The sequence below is a fragment of the Rhinopithecus roxellana genome, chromosome 3 (genome assembly GCF_007565055.1).
Source record: "Rhinopithecus roxellana isolate Shanxi Qingling chromosome 3, ASM756505v1, whole genome shotgun sequence".
Classification (NCBI taxonomy): Eukaryota; Metazoa; Chordata; class Mammalia; order Primates; family Cercopithecidae; genus Rhinopithecus; species Rhinopithecus roxellana.
The window spans coordinates 165,080,411-165,101,920 of record NC_044551.1 but is presented as its reverse complement, the minus strand read 5'-3'; positions in this window follow the sequence as shown (position 1 = coordinate 165,101,920).

The following is a 21,510-nucleotide window of genomic DNA, read 5'->3' as shown; positions in this document are numbered from 1 at the left end:
CAACATGGCTCAAGACTTTGAGGATTCCAGTAGATTGGAATCCTGCAACCAGGGGAGGGGAGGGAGGACAGGGCAAGGAGGTGAAGTTTTACCACTGGAGAACATTTGAGTAGGTCCAGCCCTTGGATACAGGAGTACTGACAGATTTTACTGGAAGATTATAGAATGTGCCCCGTCTGCCACCATCCCAACAGAGGCGCAGTGCAGGAGCGCTGGGTTATAGCAGACAGAGCCACAGACTGTCCCTGAGGGGGACCATTTGGGGAAACTCCATCACAAGTGGAGACCAAAGCAAGGATACTAGAGGAATTTGAAGCCCCTGACACCTATGACTAGGTAATTTCTAACCAAACTAATATAAATAAAGCAGCTAATGAAAATGATTACACATCATGAACTTCTGGGACTTATCCAAGAAGTCCAATGTTTGTTCAACATGTGAAAATCAACCACACCACATTTAATAGAATGGGTAGGGGGTACATGTTTATCTTGATGCAGAAAAAGTATATCACAAAATTCAGCTAACTCCACTTACACCAAGGTTGGGATTTCAGCACTTCCTGTTTCACTGGAAGCTCAGTGAGGTCGAAAACAATTCAGAAATCATGGATGTTCATTGGTGCAAAAAAGACAACCTCTTTTTTTTTTCTGAGACGGAGTCTTGCTCTGTCAAACAGGCTGGAGTGCAGTGGCCTGATCTCGGCTCACTGCAAGCTCCGCCTCCCAGGTTCACGCCATTCTCCTGCCTCAGCCTCCTGAGTAGCTGGGACTACAGGTGCCTGCCACCATGCCCGTCTAGTTTTTTGTATTTTTAGTGAAGACAGGGTTTCACCGTGTTGGCCAGGATGGTCTGGATCTCCTGACCTCGTGATCCACCCGCCTCAGCCTCCCAAAGTGCTGAGATTACAGGCGTGAGCCACTGCACCTCAGCCAAGACAACCTCCTATTTTGCAGTTGGGGACACAGGGCCCAGAATCCTTCCAAATCCTTGTGCAAGTTGAAGGCAGTCACAACCCCACCCGTATCCAATCAAACCCTGGGTTAGGTACCACCCTGAAGGGATTTGGCTGATGCCATCAAAGTCCCAAATCCTTAAGCTAATCAACAGGGAGTACATCTGGGGTGGACTGATTGAATCAGGAGGGTGAGATACAAGTTCTTTTTTGCAGGGGGAGACACTGGCACCCAGCGAGAGCAGAGGATGTGCCTGAGCTCACAGAGCAAGTGAAAGTGCTGAGACTCAGTCTCAGACTGTTTCATTGAAAAGCAAGGTCTTAGGCCGGATGTGGTGGCTCATGCCTGTAATCCCAGCACTTTGGGAGGCCGAGGCAGGCAGATCATGAGGTCAGGAGATCGAGACCATCCTGGCCAACATGGCAAAAGCCCATCTCTACTAAAAATACAGAAACTAGCCAGTATTGCTGGCGCATGCCTGTAATCCAGCTACTGGGGATGCTGAGAAAGGAGAATTGCTTGAACTCGGGAGGCAGAGGCTGCAATGAGCTGAGATTGCGCCACTGCACTCCAGCCTGGGCGACAGAGCGAGACTCCATCTCAAAAAAAAAAAAAAGGAAAAAAAAAGAAAAAGAAAACCAAGGTCTTGATACCCAGCACCCACTGCAAGTCATGGCCTGTTTCTTGACTGGGGCTGGCTTCTGCCCTTTGGGCCTTGTGCTCCCCTCTGACGCAGCAATATCCACTGCCTGGAAACGTGCCTGTGGCCCCTCTGTCTCCACTCTCCAGTCTCATCCCCTGTGCCTGCCCCTCCTTCCATAAGGAGGTTAAGAGGGCATAAATTCTCTCTCTGCTCTCAACTTCTGTTTCCTGACACCTTGTTGTTATCCCTAAAATAGTATATTCTTTTGTCACTAAAACAATGACTCCTTATCTGCAAAAGCAACTCTTGTGGTTCTCATCCATAGCTCAGCAGACACTTCTGACATTTCTGTAGACATCCACGATTTCTGACTTGCTTCCCAAATCTCTTCTGTTGACAGCTATTTCTGCCCAGGAACCCTGATATCACTACATACCCATTTGTTGTAGTCCATTTGGGCTACTACAATGTAATTCCACAAACTGGCTATGCTATGAAAACAGAAAGATATTTCTCACATTGTGGAGGTTGGGAAGTCCAAGAGGAGGCTGTGGTAGACTCGGTGTCTGATGAGGGCCCACTTTCTGGCTCACAGAAGGCGCCTTCTAGCTCCTTCTTCGGGTGGTGAAGGGGGATGCAAGCTCTCTTTGGACTCCTGTAAGGATCCTAATCCTATGCATGAGGGCTCCACCCTCATGACTCAGCTAGTCTTCATCACCTCCCGAGGGCCTCATCCCCTCACACCATCATATTAGGCTGTGGGGTTTCAACACATGAATGTTGGGGCACACAAGCATTCAGATGTGACATGCTGAATTCTCAGTTACTTTTCTCCGCTGACTTCATTCCTTCCAGATCCCCTCGAATTCCGAAACTGCGGCTGTGTGAATTATTTGGGATTGGTATTGAAACAACTGGTGATTTTCTTTTAAAGTTTTTTGGGGAATATATGTGATAGTTTACTACATTCATATAATTGGTAAAAATTAGATCAGTATAATTGGGATATCAATCACCTTAAATATTTGTCTTTTCTTTTTTTTTTTTTTTTTTTTTTGAGACAGAGTTTTGCTCTGTCACCCAGGTTGGAGTGCAGTGGCGCGATCTCAGCTCACTGCAACCTCCGCTTCCCAGGTTCAAGTGATTCTCCTGCCTCAGCCTCCCGAGTAGCTGGGACTACAGGTGTGCACCACCACGCCCAACTAATTTTTGTATTTTTAGTAGAGATGGGGTTTCACCATGTTGGCCAGGATGGTCTCCATCTCTTGACCTCATGATCCACCTGCCTCGGCCTCCCAAAGTGCTGGAATTACAGGCATGAGCCACTGTGCCCAGCCAAATATTTGTCTTTTCTTTATGGTCAAGACTGTCAATTTACTCTCTTCTAGCTATTTTGAAATATACAATAGATTATTGTAAACTATGGTCACCCTACTGATCTATCAAACACTAGGTCTTGTTTCTTTATCGAACTGTATATTGGGACCCATTAATCAACCTCTCTTCTCTCATAATGTTGAAAATAGAAGCAGCTCTAAACCATGGTGAAATCCACTCCCTTTATAAGGCATATACTGGACCATTAGACTTGAAAATCGCAGGCTTTGCCCTAGAGAGGGGCCCTAGAAAGAATCCTGGGCTAGAATGGAGGACCAGTTCTCCTCAGGGTTTTCTCTCCTGTGTTCCAGCTCATGCTTGTGAAGGGAGTGACTTCTGTAAGCCCGGTGCACACTATGGGGCAGGTGAAGCACCCTGAGACGGGACCTTGCCTGTGGACGCCCTCTGCACACCTGTCCACAGGGCTTGCCATACAAGCGTGCTCAGGCCTAGCTCCTGCTACTCCTCAGCAACAGGTGGACAAAGCAGCAAACCTGAGGACCTGTCCTGGCCTCTCCTGTTGTGAGTGGACATGGCCTCTCCCTCAAGGCTGAGATCCAGAGAGGAACATTATGTCCTGATGGAATCTGTTCTCTCAGGTGCTCTCTCCTACATCGTTGGCATGGGGATGGCTGGGCTCTCTCTGCACAGTGGAATCACCCTGTGTGTTTGTCTCCATGACTTCTCTCTTCTCTGACCTCTCAGCTACTATTTCAGACCCTCTTGACACCATTTAGGTGAAAATTGACATGGGCTGGGCACAGTGGCTTATGTCTGTAATCCCAGCACTTTAGGAGGCTGAGGCGGGCAGATCACGAAGTCAGGAGGTCCAGACCAGCCTGGCCAACATGGTGAAACCCCATCTCTACTAAAAAATACAAAAATTAGCTGGGTGTGGTCGCAGGCGCCTGTTATCCCAGCTACTTGGGAGGCTGAGGCAGAAGAATCGCTTGAACCCGGGAGGCGGAGGTTGCAGTGAACCGAGATGGTGCCACTGCACTCCAGTCTGAGCAACAGAGAGAGACTCCATCTTGAAAACAAAGAAAAATTTCCTGGGTGTGGTGGCTCACGCCTGTATTCCCAGCCCTTTGGGAGGCTGAGGCAGGTGGATCATGAGGTCAGGAGTTCAAGACCAGCCTGGCCAATATGGTGAAAGCCCGTCTCTACTAAAAGTACAAAAATTAACCGGGTGTGGTGGCGTGCGCCTGTAGTCCCAGTTACTTGGGAGGCTGAGATTGAAAAATCACCTGAATCCAGGAGGCGGAGGTTGCAGTGAGCTGAGATCATTCCACTGCACTCCAGCCTGGGCGACAGAGCAAGACTCCATGTGAAAGAAAGAAGGAAAGAAAGAAAGGAAGGAAGGAGGGAGGGAGGGAAGGAAGAGAAAGAAAAGAAAAAGAAAGATTGCCATGTATTCTCTCCCAACATTTCTTTCAAACTCCCTTGTTGCATGACACTTAATCTCTCTTAGATCAATTTCCCTTTGTCATTAGGGAACCTGAAAAGACTCCATTTTGATTTGCAAATAAAAAACTTCCTTGGTACATCAGAAACTACTACTGGCTCACCCTGTCCTGTTTCTTTTCTTTCTTTCTTTCTTTTTTTATTATTATTAATCCAAGGAGGTTCTTTGCAATTTTTATTAGTTTAAAAAATATTTGGCCAGGTGCGTGGCGCACGCCTGTAATCTCAGGACTTTGGGAGGCCGAGGTGGGTGGATCACCTGAGGTTGGGAGTTTGAGACCAGCCTGACCAACATGGAGAAACCCCGTCTCTACTAAAAATACAAAATTAGTTGGGCATGGTGGTGCATGCCTGTAATCCCAGCTACTCGGGAGGCTGAGGTTGAACCCAGGAGGCGGAGGTTCCGGTGAGCCGAGAACGCACCATCACACTCCAGCATGGACAACAAGAGTGGAAACTCGGTCTCAAAAAGTATATATTTTTAATAATAAATATATGTCTATAAATATATAATACATAAATAGATATATTTATTTAAATATATATAAATAGATATATTTATGTATTTAAATGTATATATATATTTTTTTTGAGATGGAGTTTCAGTCTTGTCACCCAGGCTGGAGTACAGTGGCGTGATCTTGTCTCATTGCAACCCCCACCTCCCAGGTTCAAGAGATTCTCCTACCTCAGCCTCCCAAGTAGCTGGTGTTACCTGCATGTACCACCACACTAATTAAAAAAAATATATATATATTTTTAAATTAATCCAGGGAAGCCTGTCCAGTGTCTGACCCGTGCAGATCTTCCTTCACACAGACACACCCCATTACCTTACACTTCCATTACTTTCAGTCACTCCCCCAGTATTCTACCCTGTTGCCCTTCTAGTTTCCAAAAATCCAGCCAAAATTCATCAGATATTAATTTTTTACACTGAAACATTGAAACAGTATCCCCTAAATTAGATGATTTTCCCAAATGTTTAAAACTGAACACCTGGCTGGGCATAGTGGCTCACGCCTGTAATCCCAGCACTTTGGGAGGCCGAGGCAGGTGGATCATGAGGTCAGGAGATCAAGACCATCCTGGCTAACACAGTGAAACCCCATCTCTACTTAAAAAAATACAAAAGAATTAGCCAGGCGTGATGGTGGGCACCTGCAGTCCCAGTTACTTGGGAGGCTGAGGTGGGAGAATGGTGTGAACCTGGAAGGCGGAGCTTGCAGTGATCATGCTACTGCACTCCAGCCTGGGCGACAGAGCAAGATTCTGTCTCAAAAAAAAAAAAAAAAAAAAAAAAAAAAAAAAAAAAAAAAAAAAAAAAAAAACAGAAAACAAACAAAAAAACTGAACACCCATGTTTCCTCACCCTTGAAAAGACAAGCAGCCCTGAAAATGTGTGAAAACCATTTCTTTTAAATTCATCCCCTCCTGTCTAATAAATCTCAAAGCTCAAGAAGTCTTTTCTAAATCAGGTCCCAATCTCCTGCCCTAGGCCCCAGAGCTTCTGTGGCACTTCCATCTGTTGTCAGAAATAAAAAGGTCCCTGGCCTTCGGAGCCTCTTCAAGCTCAGCCTCTCAGCCCGGATTGTGCGTCAGACCCACCTGGGACCCTCTGAGCTCCTGGTCCTCAGGATCAACCTGGATGGCCACACTGGAATCTCTGAGAAGGGACTCTCAGGGTGGTCACACCCTCTCTTTGGAGTGCTAGCCTGCAGCCTGGGCAGTTCTAATCTAATCTCCCACCTCCCAGGGGCCCAGTGAGGTGGGGCAGGACCAAGGTGGCCCCTGGACTCAGTGTAGTTCATGGCAAAGCCCATGACACTCCTTTAAGGCAAAGAGCTCATGCCTGACTCGTGTTAGAATCACCAGAGGACTTTTCACCACACAGTGACCAGCCCAGGATAACTGAATTTGTATGACTGGAATTGGCCTTTGAGAAAGCCTTCCAGCTGATTCCATTGTAGAGTCAGGGCTGGGAAGCTGTCCTATCACGGGATTCACCTGTAGACAAGATCCACAATTTCACTGAATGCATATAGACCAGTGGGAGAGCTAGACTTGACCAGGGAGTTGTATTGAAATGTACTGTGTCCAAGTTGAGGACAGCATGGTGAGGCAGCGCCTGTGAGGAGTGCCAGGGTTGGAGAAGGCCTCCATGCCCAGGGCGACGGGGGCCTGCAGGAGGAGCGGGCCTGCTGGGTGACTGGTGATGGGAGCAGAGCAACAAGCAGAAGCAGCAAAGTCCCCAAGGCCACACAGTGCCCAGTGTGTTCAGGAAATGGGAGAAGCCTGGAGCCCAGACAAACAGAGAAAATCAGCTTGATCTGAAGCTGCCCCACGGCCATGGAATGAAGAATGTCTGCCCCGAAAAGTCACAGAAACAGGCTTGGGTGCATACCGAGGACAAGATAAGCAGGGTCCCCATTAGAATGCAACAGCTGTGGCCCGTGGAAGGAACCTTGAAGCCTGCACTATTTTAATTTCAGCATGAATAAAAAGTCAGTTAATGGTACTTATTTAGAAAATAGGGTATCAGGCCAGTTGCGATGGCTCATGCCTGTAATTCCAGCATTTTGGGAGGCCAAGGTGGGTGGATCACCTGAGGCCAGGAGTTCAAGACCAGTCTGGCCAACATGGTGAAAACCTTCTCTACTAGAAACACAAGATAAGCCCGGTGTGGAGGCACACGACTGTAATCCCAGCTACTTGGGAGGCTGAGGCAGGAGAATTGCTTGAAGCCAGGAGGCAGAGGTTGCAGTGAGCTGAGACTGCACCACTGTACTCCAGCTTGGGTGAGAGAGTGAGACTCTATCAGAAAAAAAAAAAAAAGAAGAAGGAATGAAAATCGGCTATCAATCATTTCTGATTGAGAAGAAGCTGTCATTGGGAATAAAGAATTCAGGAATTATTTCTGCACTTCTGTTTTTGAAACAGCCTGGATGCAGTTGCTATTTATACCAAGGCAGAAACCCTGAAGATGAGTTGAATGGGAGGTGATGCTGGGGGTGAATATGCTGAGTGGAGGCTCCTGCTAGATGTAGAGCTGAGATGCCTACAGTTTCTATTTGCCTCCAACAAGACAGAAGGCTCAAGCCTGGGTAAGAAGACGATGTTCATTAACATTTGGGGGAGAGGGAGGAATAACTTGGTCAGATTTTTGTCTCAGATGGTCCCTGAGGCAGAGTGGGGGTGTATCGGACAGGCCCAAAGTGGGAAGCACAGAGAACAGTTTCCTGGCCATATGGGCATCCGGAAACGGAGGCCTGAAATGTCTGTGGAAATGAAGAGAATGTGATATTTTTAGACAACGTGGAAGGAAGCAAAGATTAGTCTTAAGCCAATATATATGGAGTTTGTTCTGACTTAACAGGCTACCACTAGGCTGAGCATGGTGGCTCACACCTGCAATCTCAGCACTTTGGGAGGCCGAGGCAGGAGGATTGCTTGAAATGAAGAGTTCGCAACCAGCCTGAGCAACGTAGTGAGACCCCATCTCCACAAAAAAAAAAAAAAAAAAAAAAAAAAAAAAAAAAGCCAAGCGTGGTGGCACAAGCACCTGTAGTAATCCTAGCTACTTGAGAGACTGAGGCAGTAGGATCACTTCAGCCCAGGAGTTTGAGGCTGCAGTGAGCTATGATCATGCCACTGCACCTCAGACTGGGCAGCAGAGCAAGACCCTGCCTCTAAAAATAAAACATGGGTAGAAATAAAGTACCAATCACTGTAAAGCCCCCTTTCCTGTCTTCTCAGACGCTATCATGAGCTAAAAGCCATGAATCAGGATTGTGTCGAGTAGAGTGGCATCAATCCCAAGAGTTAAGATTTATTCTGAGGAGCATCCCTAACCCTGGACTGCATCTGAGATTCTGAAGCCAAAAAACAACCTAGGAATTGTTTCCCTCCCATGCTGGGTACTCAGCACCCTCCTTCTCGGTCCCCACCATCAATCATTTAACCACCCTCCAATATCCCTCTCTGCTTCCTCACTTCTGTATATGCAAATCTCAAGTCTGTCCTCTTGTAAGGAGAAAACTCTGTGTGCCTCTCTCCTCCCTACCCTAAACTCCTTTTCAATCTAAGCTTCTCAGAGAGGGTCCCACATCCACAACTGCCATCCATGACCATTCATTCACCCTCACCCAGCTGAAGCCCAGTCTCTTCCCCGAATCCTCACATCACAGTTAATCCTCAGAGGCCAAACCCTAAGGACGTCGCTGACCATCAGCGCCAGCTGAGGGGGAAGGGGTGATCTGTGGGAATGTAACAACCCATCCCTTTGCGTTGGAGATGCTGGGCCCAGAGACCCTCAGAACCCCTGCCGGGTTGATCTCCAATCTCCCTGTCGCAGTTATTCAATCATATTCTAGTCTGGATGAAGGGATTTTGCAGATGTGATTAAAGTACTAAATTAGTTTATCTTTAGTTAATCCAAAGTCTCAAGGTTGGGTGGGTCTAACCCAATCACATTTAAGATATTTAAACACGGTCGATGAGCACTGGCTTCAGAGACCTCCAGAAGCCGAGTGCAGCAGACACGTTTCCACACTCCGGTTCCCCCCGATTCTCCTAGGTTCCGTTAGCGGAGACTAAGTACCAGGTTCCGCCAACCCAGGAACAGAGCAGGCCCTGCAGGCACAGCGAGAGGACAGACTCCCGGGAGAGAACGCAGGAGGAAAAAGGGAGGTAACGTTAAGGGAGCCCGATTCCTGTTTCGTGGGAGGATGGCTGGGGTTGTCTTTCATTTCATCTCACAAGAATTTTTGCAGCCATTGAAATGTATGCTGTTCCTTTTTATTTATTTACTTTTTGAGACGGAGTCTCGCTCTGTCACCCAGGCTGGAGTGCAGTGGCGCGATCTCAGCTCACTGCAACCTCTGCCTCCCAGGTCCAAGCCATTCTTTCTCATGCCTCAGTCTCCCCAGCAGCTGGGACTACAGGCGCCGCCACCACACCCGGCTAGTTTTTTTTGTATTTTCAGTAGAGACAGGGTTTCAACGTGTGTTAGCCAGGATGGTCTGGATCTCCTAACATGATCCACCCGCCTCGGCCTCCCAAAGTGCTGGGATTCCAGGCATGAGCCGTCTTACCCTCTCAGGTGCCCGCTTCCTCTGTATGCTCAGCCACAGGCATTCTCTAGTAGCTATTTTGAAGTCTAGCTCCACTAATTCCACCGTCTGTGTCATTTCTTGGTCTCTTGATGGATTTTCTACCAGTGGTGAATTGTGTTGCTCTGTTTTGTTGTATGCCGGGCCATTTAAGGTAGGAGGCCAGCCCTGTGCATTTTACGTGATTAGGTGCCAAATACTTCGCGTTCCTTTAACTAATGTTGGGCTTTTCGTTGTCATGCAGTTAAATTATTTGGAATTAGACTGATGCTTTGGGGGATCGTTTCAAGTCTTTGTTAGTTGGTATGGGAAGAAACTTCAGTCTGTGGGTAATTTGACCCACTGCTGGGGCCCTACCCTCCTAGCACTCTCTTCAAAGGCCCTCGGACTAGGCAGACTTTTTACTCCAGCTGTGGAGACTCAGATTCTTCACCGCCCAGAGCGACCCCAGGAATTTTTCAGCCTGGTCCTTTCTCGCGGTGCTTTCCCAGCCCAGGCAGTTTTGTCTCATTCATGCTCTGATCTCTGCTTGGACAGGGGACTTCCCAGTAGATCCACAGAGCTCTCTCTCTTCCCTCTCTCCACCCTCTCCCCAGTACTGCTTCTGTGTCCTATACTTGCCACACTGAGGTCCAGCAGACTCTCCCTAAGTTCTCAGCTCAGGAGAACACATACGCTCTGCTTGATTTCCCTCTCCCTGCTCTCCAGCCTGGAAACTCGATGCAGGTTTGAGCTGGGTACTTATAGGAGCCCCAACTCTTGTTTCCTGCCTTCACTCCACTGTCCCATGCGCCCGTGTCCAGGGTCTAAAACCACTGGGTTCATGTTGTTCGTCTGGCAGTTTACTTTTTAAATACAAGGGGACCCAGTCGCAGTGGCTCACGCCTGTAATCCCAGCACTTTGGGAGGCCAAGACAGGCGGATCACTTGAGGTCAGGGGTTTGAGACCAGCCTAACATGGTGAAACCCCATCTCTACTAAAAAAATACAAAACATTAGCCAGGTGTGGTGGTGCATGCCTGCAATCCCAGCTACTTGGGAGGCTGAAACAGGAGAATCACTTGAACCCAGGAGGCAGAAGTTGCAATGAGCTGAGATTACGCCACTGCACTCCCTCCTGGTGACAGAGCAAGACTCTGTCTCAAAAAAAAAAAGAAAAGAAAAATAAGATATTCCAATATGTAAATATTTATCTTTTATTATTATTATTATTATTATTATTAGAAAGTAACACTTCCCACTGAAACTACCAGAAACATCCAGAAAATGAAGCAGAAAAATGCAGCCCAGGGATCAGAAAAGGCCTCAGGTATGGTGTCCTCAGAGTCTTATATGTAGTAGAGAAAATTTTCCAGCCCACCTCCGTCTTCTCGAGTCTGATATGCTCATCCCAGCCCCAAGAGGGGGCATCTCAGGGGATTCCAGAGCTGCCTCAGCATCCCCCAAGCTCCCTGCCCACAGCTCAGGTGACAGTAAGAGGCCCCACAGGGGTGGGATGTGAGTCCCACATCAGAGGAGCGCTCCCAGGCAGCAAATATGCCATCACACCCTGTCAGTATCCCCTGAGACATTTTAAGGAAGTTGAGCAAGACCCAGGCTCTCAGGTGCCTCCTTGCCTGTCCCAGTGACCGGATGTGTCAGGCATCAGGACTCAGGCAGATACTGAATCTCTCACTTCTATTATCTCCCATAACTGAATAAAGTCAAGTTCGGACCTGTCCGTGTAGAGGCAGCATCCTGCATGTGTGCAGGTGAGTTATGCCAAAGTACATCCATATTCCTCTTTCCTTCCAGTCCGGTCAATTAAACCTTGGAGTGACCAGGAAATCCAGAGTTTCCTGCAAGAATGGGAATTTCTTGAACGTGAAGTGTACAGGGTGAAGAAGAAGTATCATGTAGTATCAAAAACAATTGCCCAGCGTCTCAAGCAGAGAGGTATGAAGAAGAGCTGGCAGGAATGTCTCCAGATGCTAATAAGCTTGCAGGACTTATACTTCACTATTCAGGAGGCCAACCAGAGACCAAGGTGCCTACCCTTGCCGTGTCCTTATGGCGAGGCCCTGCACAGGATTCTGGGATACAGATGGAAAATCAGCGTCTTCTCAGGTTTGTGTGTTTTGTATTCATCTCCATAGTCCCTTAGTGACTGCCATTGGCTTCCCCCACCCCACCCCCACCATCCTTGTGCCCTGAGTAGAGCAGAGAATGACGAGACAGGCCCCTGCCCAGAGTCCCTTGGCACACAGCACAGGGGACTTGCTGCTCTGATGGGCTGCCTGCCTCTATTTATCCTTTTTGTTCTTCCCCAGAGTAATAATTCTGAGGACTTTGTTCAGGGACTTGTCCAGAATGGACATGGCCCCGGGGCTGGGTGAGGTCACAGGCAAGGATTCAAGTACAGGGTGGGTGACGCCCTCACGAGCCCTCCATGTGTCTTCTCTCTCTCAGGTCCTCCCTGTGCAGATGCGGTTGACCTTGCACCTCCCGAGCACCAGCCCCAGGCCTGTGGCGTTCCCATAGCCGTTCAGGAGCCGACGTGGGCCCCGACACCTGTGATATATGTGGAAAATCCTCCAGTACCCGAATGGGAGCCCTGGAACACGAATGGTCATGCTCCATATATGTATCCTGCTTTTCCCCTAGCATCCGCCCCAGGCCCCCTACCACAGTGGGCCATCTCTACTGACTAATCCAGATCTTGAAGACAATTAGAATCTGGATCCTGATTCTTCAGAAAGACTGAAAAGTAGCACAATCTGTGTGTGTTAGCGCATGACTCCTTCCTCTCCTCACCTGGTGCAATGAGAATAAATGTGAAATAAATGAACGACCGTGACCTCATCCCTTTCTGGCTTGTGCTTGTGGCTTGGGTTGAACCTCCAATTGTAGAGAGACCACGGGACAGGGAGGGGGCTCAGCCCCCCGGTGACCTGGGACCCGTCCTTTCATTCCTGCATCATGCTTCCTGCATGGAAGCCCCTTTGTAGTAAGGGACAACTTTTACCCCAGAGGTAATTGCTCAATCCTGCCTTCATTTCCTGGCTGTGTGACCACAGAAACTTTTTTTTTTTTTTTTGAAATGGAGTCTCACTTTGTCGCCCAGGCTGGAGTGCAGTGGTGTAATCTCCGCTTACTGCAACCTCCACCTCCTGGATTCAAGCAATTCGCTGCCTCAGCCTCCCGAGTAGCCGGGATTACAGGCGCTCGCCACCATGCCCAGCTAATTTTTGTATTTTTAGTAGAAACGGAGTTTCACCATCTTGGCCAGGCTGCTCTTGAACTCCTGACCTCAGGTGATCCACTCCCCTTGGCCTCCCAAAATGCTGGGATTACAGGCGTGAGCCACTGCGCCCAATCAGAACTTTTATTTCATGTTTCTGAGCCCCCAGATCCTCATATTAAAATTGAAGCTGATATCTTACTTCAGGAGATAGTTTTTGGATAAAAACACATACTTGGCATAATCACTCTGTGTTACGTTCATTTTCCCACATTTCTTGGTGGTCTCATTGAGAAGTGAAGCCAGCTGGCTTCTGGGTGGGGTGGGGACTTGTAGAACTGTTCTGTCTAGTGAGAGGAGTGTAAATGCACCAATCACTGCTCTGTGTCTAGCTAGAGGATTGTAAATGCACCAATCAGCATTCTGTAAAAATGAACTAATCAGCACTCTGTAAAATGGACCAATCAGCAGGACATGGGCGGGGCCAAATAAGGAAATAAAAGCTGGCCACCCCAGCCAGCAGTGGCAACCTGATCACATCCTGTTCCATGTTGTGGGAGCTTTGTTCTTTCTTTGTTCTCCACATTTGGGTCTACACCACCTTTAAGAGCTGTAACACTCGCCGTGAAGGTCCGTGGCTTCATTCTTGAAGTCTGTGAGACCAAGAACCTACTAGAAGGAAGAAACTCTGGACATATCTGAAGGAACAAACTCCGGCCACACCATCTTTAAGAGCTGTGACACTCACCACAAAGTTACACGGCTTCATTCTTGAAGTCAGCGAGACTAAGAACCCACCAGAAGGAATAAATTCCGGACACATTGTTATTATATTTTTTTGAGAGGGAGTCTAGCTCTTGTCCCAGGCTGGAGTAGGGTGGCACAATCTCGGCTCACCGCAATGTCTGCCACCTGGTTTCAAGCGATTCTCCTGCCTCAGCCTGTCAAGTAGCTGGGATTACAGGCGTCCGCCACCACATCTGGCTAATTTTTTGTATTTGTTAATACATGGAGACGGGGTTTCTCCATGTTGGTCAGGCTGGTCTGGAACTCCCGACATCAGGTGATCTGCCCGCCTCCGCCTCCCAAAGTGCTGGGATTACAGACGTGAGCTACGCACCCGACCCAATGTCTTATTTTTTTTAGGAAACATTACTTTGAGATAATTATAGTTTTACATGCAATTGTAACAACTAATAGAGAGGGATTAGAGAGACCCCTTAAGCCGTATGTCCAGGTTCCCCCAGCGATAACAGCTCAGAAAGCACAATATCATAACCAGGATATTGACATCCGTACAGTCAAGAGACCCTCTCACTGCCCTTTATGAGCAACATGCACGTCCCTCCTGCCCTCAGCCCCTGCTTAACTCCTGGCAACCCCTGAAATACTCTTCCTTTTCATAAGTTTGTTATTTCAACAGTGTTAGATAAATGGAATTGTACGGTATGTAGCCTTTTGGGAATAGTTTTTTTCAGTTACTCATTAGAGATTCCTCCAGGCTGTTGCATGCATCAGTTGGTCATTCCTTTTTCTTGCCATGTAGTGTTCCACTGTGTGGATGTACCAGAATTCATTGAACCATTTGCCCATTGAATGACATTCAGGCTGTTTCCAGTTTGGACTATTGTAACTAAAGCTGCTATAAACCTCCAGATACAGGTTTTGTGTAAACACAAGACTTCTTTTGGGATAAACACCCAGGGGTACGATTTGCGGGTGTATAATATTGCATGTTTAATTTTTTTTTTTTTTTTTTTTTTTTTAGATGGAGTCTCGCTCTGTCACCCAGGCTAGAGTGCAGTGGTGCAATCTTAGCTCACTGCAACCTCTGCCTCCGGGGTTCAAGCGACTCTCATGCCTCAGCCTCTCCAGTAGCTGGGATTATAGGCGCCTGCCGCCATACCTAGCTGATTTTTGTATTTTTAGTAGAGAGAGGGTTTCAGCATATTGGCCAGGCTGGTCTCGAACTCTTGACCTCAGGTGAGCCACCCACCTCGGCCTCCCAAAGTGCTGGGATTACATGCAGGAGCCACCGCGCCTGGCCTAACTTTTTTGTTTGTTTGTTTGTTTACCAGATGGCTGTGTCATTCTACCTCCCCACCAGCAATATATGAGTGAAAGAGTTTCTCCACATCCTCACCAGCATTTTGTTTTGTCACTGTTCATGAAAAGGCGAATAGAATGGCCCTCAGAGTGTCCAGCACAGAGGTCCTGAGCAGAGCTCAGAATGATACGACTGGCCTCTGCCCAGGGCCCCTCTGTAGAGCATCACAAACAGTGATATCTAATTACGGCTTCCATTTTCGGTTCCCTAGCAGCTGGTGATACGGAACATGTTGTATGCTTATTTGCCATCTGTGTATCCTCTGCAGTGACATGGCTCTTCATGGTTTTGACCATTTTCTAACTGGATTTTTGTTTTTATTGTTATTATTTGAGTTTTTTATATATTCTAGATATTAGTTTTAAGGGATATGGGTTTTGCAGATATTTTCTCCCTGTTTGTAGCTTGTCTTTTCATGCTCTTCTTACGGGCTTTCACAAAGAAAAGACTTTATGAGGTACAATTTATCAAAATTTTAATGGGTAGTGCTTTGGGTGGCAAATCTAAGAACGCTTTCATTAGTCCTAGATCCTGAAGACTTTTTCCTATATTTTTCTAAAAGTGTTACAGTTTTACATTTTGCATTTAAGTCCCTGGTACATTTGAGTTAAATCGTGATTAAAGTTTGTGAAGTTTAGGTTAAGGTTCATTTTGTGTGTATGTGCCTGTGAATGTCCAGTTGCTCCAGTACCATTTTCTGAAGAGGCTATCTTTTCTGCATTGAATTGCTTTTGCATTTTTGTAACAAATTAGGTGGGCATATTTGTGTGGTTGTTGTCACGGATTCTGTACCTTGTTCCATTGGTCTACACTCTACTAATACCACACGCCCTTGCTTACTATAGCTGTATAAGTTGTTAAATCCTATAAATTAATTCTTCCTACTTTGTTCTTTGATTGATTTTTCAAACATTGAACCAGTGTGGAGTACATCAATTGTTCATCATATCATTTTTCCATCTATTATTGACTTCTATTTAGTAATGTTTTATTAATGATTTCTGCATCAGTATTCAAGAAAGATGCTGTTTTACAGTTTTGTTATACTGTCTTTTTCTGGTTTTGGTATCAGGATAATACTAGCTTCACAAAGTAAATTTGCAAGTGAAATAAGCTAGCCACAGGAAGACAAATACCACATGATCTCACTTTTATGTGGAATCTAAAATAGTCAAACTTATAGAAGACAGTAGAATGGTGGTTACCAGGGCTGGAGGGAGGGAGAAATGGGGAAATGGGGAGATGCTGGTCATGAGTGTAAAGTTTCAGTTACTCAAGATGAATAAGTTCTGGAGATGGATGACTATAGTTAACACTATAGTATTTTATACCTGAAATGTGTTTAGAGGGTAGATCGTAAGTGTTCTCATCTTACACACATGCACAAAGGTTAACTATGTGAGGTGATAAATATGTTAACTGACTTGACTGTGGTGCCCATTGCACAATATATACATATATTAAAAAATCAAGTTTTAAAATCAATACTCTTTTTTGAGACAGAGTCTCGCTCTGTCGCTCAGGTTGAAGTGCAGTGGTGCGATCTCAGCTCACTACAACCTCTGCTTCCTGGGTTCAAGCGATTCTCCTGCCTCAGCCTCCCAGGTAGCTGGGACTACAGGCACGTATCACCATGCCTGGCTAATGTTTTGTATTTTTAGTAGAGATGGGGTTTCACTGTGTTAGCCAGGATGGTCTCGATCTCCTGACCTTGTGATCCACCTGCTTCGGTCTCCCAAAGTGCTGGGGTTACAGGCGTGAGCCACTGTGCCCAGCCAATTCATACCATTTTTATCTGTCAATTATACTTGAATAAAGCTGAATAAAAAGACTATAGTCATCATTATGGATGCTGGTAAAAACAAAACAAAATTATTTTGGTTAAGCTATTTTTTTGCTATGCTGAAAGATAAAATTGGACACAGAAAACCAAGCTAACTAAACTAAATATCTAAAGCTATAGAAAGGCCACTGCACTCCAGCCTAGGCGACAGAGCAAGACTCCGTCTTAAAAAAAAAAAAAAAAAAAAAAAAAAAAAAAAAAAAAAAAAAAAAAAAAAGTGCTTCTATAAATAGAGAAGAGAGAATAAAGTCTTAGAGATTTAACTATATGCAGAAATCCAAAGACAAAAATCAAACATTGCAGAAGGATACTTCTGCTTGGATTATTTCCTTAAAACTTTGAAACACAATCCCAGCACTTTGGGAGGCCGAGACGGGCGGATCACAAGGTCAGGAGATCGAGACCATCCTGGCTAACACGGTGAAACCCCGTCTCTACTAAAAATACAAAAACTAGCCGGGCGAGGTGGCGGGCGCCTGTAGTCCCAGCTACTCGGGAGGCTGAGGCAGGAGAATGGCGTAAACCCGGGAGGCGGAGCTTGCAGTGAGCTGAGATCCGGCCACTGCACTCCAGTTCGGGCGATAGAGCAAGACTCCGCCTCAAAAAAAAAAAACAAAAAACAAAAAAATCTTTGAAACACAGATTCAGACTGTTGATAAAATAGTGCCAATCAATACAGACACTGACAAAGCTGACCTCAATGATCAGGATAAAGAAGATGATGAAATGTTAATTCAACTTGAAGAAACTTGGGGGAATTTAAGTATCGAGAAATAAGCCTATTTTTACCTGAAGCTATTGATATCACATACATGTCTAAAAATTGTTCAGCAATTAAAATGAAAAGTTTAAAAGTATTTGTGTAAAAGTCATACATATTTCTATACCCAAGATCATCTTACAATTTCTACCTTCTTGAACAGGCCGACAACCATTTTTGTCCTGAAATAAGCCTTCAGAATTAAATTTTAATTTTAATTTATAGACTTTTTCAGTAAGTACTCATTTATATATATGAAAAATAATATATACAAATAGATATATGAAAATGGGAATGAGAATTCTGGAAAACATTTTTTATTCTCTTTACGTGAGAAAATACATTTCCAGTCTAGTGCAATAAGTTATACTGATTGCAAAATAGTGCATGTACAAGTTTGTAGAATTTTGCCTGGAGTTGGAATCTGTAGCATTCAGCAAATGTTCAGAGGGATCCATGACTCCAAAAGGGTTACAAACTGCTGATCTAGAAAAATAGTTACATTAGTTATGCCTAAATCAGGCAATAAATATTGTTTCTGCTTAAAAAAAAAAGTCATTGCCAAATGCCAGGATATCTAGACTTTCTTCTATGTCATCCACTAGGAGTTTTATAGTTTTATATTTTGTATTTAGTTCTGGGATCCATTTTGAGTTAATTTTTGTGAAAGGTATAAGGTGTAAAGTCTCTGTGTAAATTCTTTTCCTTTCTTTTTTTTTTTTTTTTTTTTTTTGCATTTGGATGTTCAGGCCAGTTTTCCAGCACCATTTGTTGAAGACTACCTTTCCTCCTTTGTATTATTATATTACCTTTGTTCCTTTGTCAAAGAACATTTGACTATATTTGTGTGGATCTATTTCTGGGCTCTCAACTCTATTCCACTGATATATTTGTCTCTTTTTTGGCCAGTATGATACTGTCTTGATTACTGTAGTTTTATAATGAGTCTTAAAGCCAGGTAGTGTCAGTCTTTTTTTTTCTTCTTTTTAATGTTGTGTTGCTATTCTGGGTCTTTTGCCTTTCCTTATAAATTTTAGAATCATTTTGAAATCATTTTGAAAGTTATTCACAAAATAACTTGCTGGAATTTCAATTAGGATTACATTGAATCTATAGACTAAGTTGAGAAGAACTGACAGCTTGATAATATTGAGTCTTCCTATCCATGAACATGGAATTTCTCTCCATTTATTTAGTTCTTTGGTTTCTTTCATTAGAGTTTGTTGCTTTACTTATATAGATCTTGTACATGGTTTGTTAGATTTATACCTAAGAATTTTATTTTGGAGGATGCTGGTGTAAATTGTATTGTATTTTTAATTTCACATTCCACTTGTTCATTGCTGATACTAAGAAAAATGATTAACTTTTATATATCCTGAAATTTGTTATAGTTGCTTATTAATTCTGGGAGATTTTTTATTTACTCTTTTATGTTTCTACCTTTTCTACGTAGATGATCATGTCATCTGTGAAGAAAGACAGTTTCACTTCTTCCTTCACATGTGTGTACCTTTTATTTCCTTTTCTTCATATTGCATTAGCTAGGACTCCATTGTGATATTGAAAAGCAGTGATGTGAGAGGACAGCCTTGCTTTGTTCCTGTTCTTGGTGAGATATAACTGACTTTCTCACTATTAAATATGATGTAAGCAGTAGAGTTTTAGTAGATATTATTTACCAAGTTGAGGAAGTTCCCCTCTATTCCTAGTTTAGTGAGAGGTTTTGTTTTGTTTGTTTTTTTTAAAATCATGAATGCATGCTGGATTTTATAAAATGCTTTTTCTTTTTTCTTCTTCTTTTTTTTTTTTTTTTTTTTTTTGAGATGGAGTTTCGCTCTGTTGCCCAGGCTGGAGTGCAGTGGCCCGATCTCGGCTCACTGCAACCTCCGCTTCCCAGGTTCACCCCATTCTCCTGCCTCTGCCTCCCAAGTAGCTGGGACTACAGGCGCCCACCACGATGCCCAGCTAATTCTTTTTCTTTTTTTTTTTTTTTTTTTTTTTTTTGTATTTTTAGTAGAGATGGGGTTTCACTGTGTTAGCCAAGATGGTCTTGATCTCCTGACCTCGTCATCTGCCCGCCTCAGCCTCCCAAAGTGCTGGGATTACAGGCGTGAGCCACCGCACCTGGCCATAAGATGCTTTTTCTGCTTCTATGAGTTCAACTTTAAAAGGATGTATCTCCCGCTTTGCTGGAATTCTCCGGGCAGAGTACGCAAAACTCCTGGGTGAGCATGCCCCAGTGAGCCAGCGAGCTCTCCGCCGAGACTCCACACAGCTCTGTGCTGCAGACCCAGGCCATGGGGGCTGGGCTCACGAGGGGACCTTCTGATCTGCAGGTTGCCAAGGTCCGTGGGAGAAGCGTAGTTTCCCCGGCAGAGTCGCACAATCACTGCCTCCCTTGGCTGCGAGTGGGGGCTCCCCTGGTTCGTGCCCACCTGGGTGGGCCATCGCCCCCACTTGCTTTTCCTCACTCTCTGTGGGTCGAGCTGTCTGCCTAGTCAGTCCCAGTGCAAGAAACTGGATACCTCAATTGAAGGTGCAGAATTCACTCACAGTTGTCACTGTTTTCCGTGAGAGCCATGGGCCACAGCTGCTTCTAATCGGCCGGCTTGGCCCCATCTAAAGTATGATTTCTTAATACATGAGATGTTTTAAATACATAACAATAATGATATTTATTGCAAATAATGTTTTGTCTCAATGTGATATAAAAATTTATAATAAATTAATTCTTTTTTGGTTACCACAAAACTATCTGGAAATGTGACGTCTGCCACTTATCAAATTTTTGCAGAGTTAATAGAACTTTACCTGAAGGGAGGCTGGCAACACGCATCACGATGTCAAGCACTGCCAGTGAAGTTGTGGAGTTTGACGTGGTCCTTACATCTTGTTACTGGAATTATAAATTGGTACAACCTTTATCAATTGTGATTAAACAATATATACCGAAATTATAACTGGAAATACTGTCTGATTCAGCAATTTCATTTCCAGAAATTTACCCTACAGACATACTCATGATGCCTGGAATTATATCTGAATGGGAGAAAGTATTATACCACCTTTTTAATTAACAAAAGTCTGGAAATCACCTTCATGTTTATCATTCACATTAATGATTATCACCTTATTGTTTACTGAAATTATGGTTATTCATATGATAGAATACTATGCAGCTATTTAAAAAATAAACTTTAAAAGGATGCTCAAAAATGATGTCCAAGATATGTTACAAAGTAAAAACCCTGTGTGCAGAGCCATGTGTCGAGTATGCCTCCATTCCTATAAAATCAGGGTGTGTATAAATGCATACAGTATCTCTATTAACTGGTAACTTACAAAATTCAAAGTTAATGCAGGTAAGACCTTTCTTTCTTAATGCTAAAACTCCAAGAAACTGCACAACATTTGAGGATTTCCAACACATGCCAATCTGCCTTTGAACCTACAGATTTTAGGAAATGAGACTCTTGAAAAATCAAGCATTAATATTCCTAGCTACAGTTGTTTGGGACATAATTAGAATGATCCATTCTTTGAAAGTTTGTAAAATTTGCTCACACAACCATCTGGGCCTAGTCCTTCCTTTGTGAAAGATTTTATTTTACTAGAGATTTTATTTTTTTTCATATTATAGTACTTCTTAGATTTTCTATTTCTTCTTGATTCTTGAGTCAATTTTGGTACCACTTAGTAGGGTGCTTGGGCTCAGAACACATCAGTCAAAGAGAGAAGAAAGGAAGGCAGGAAGGCAGGAAGACAGGGAGGAAGAAAAGAGGGAAGGAAGGGAGGGAGGGAGGGGACAAAGAAGGAAAGAGAGAAGGAAGGAAAGAATGAGAGAAGGAAGGATGGAGGGAGAGAAAGATGGAGAGAGAGAGAGAAAGAAGGAAATGAGAAAGAGAAAGAAGGAGAGAAGGGAGGGAGGGAAAGAGAAAGAAGGAAAGAAGGAGGGAGGGAGAGGAAAGAGAAAGGGAGAGGAAGGAAGGAAGGAGAGTGGGAGGGAAGGGAGGGAGGGAGGGAGG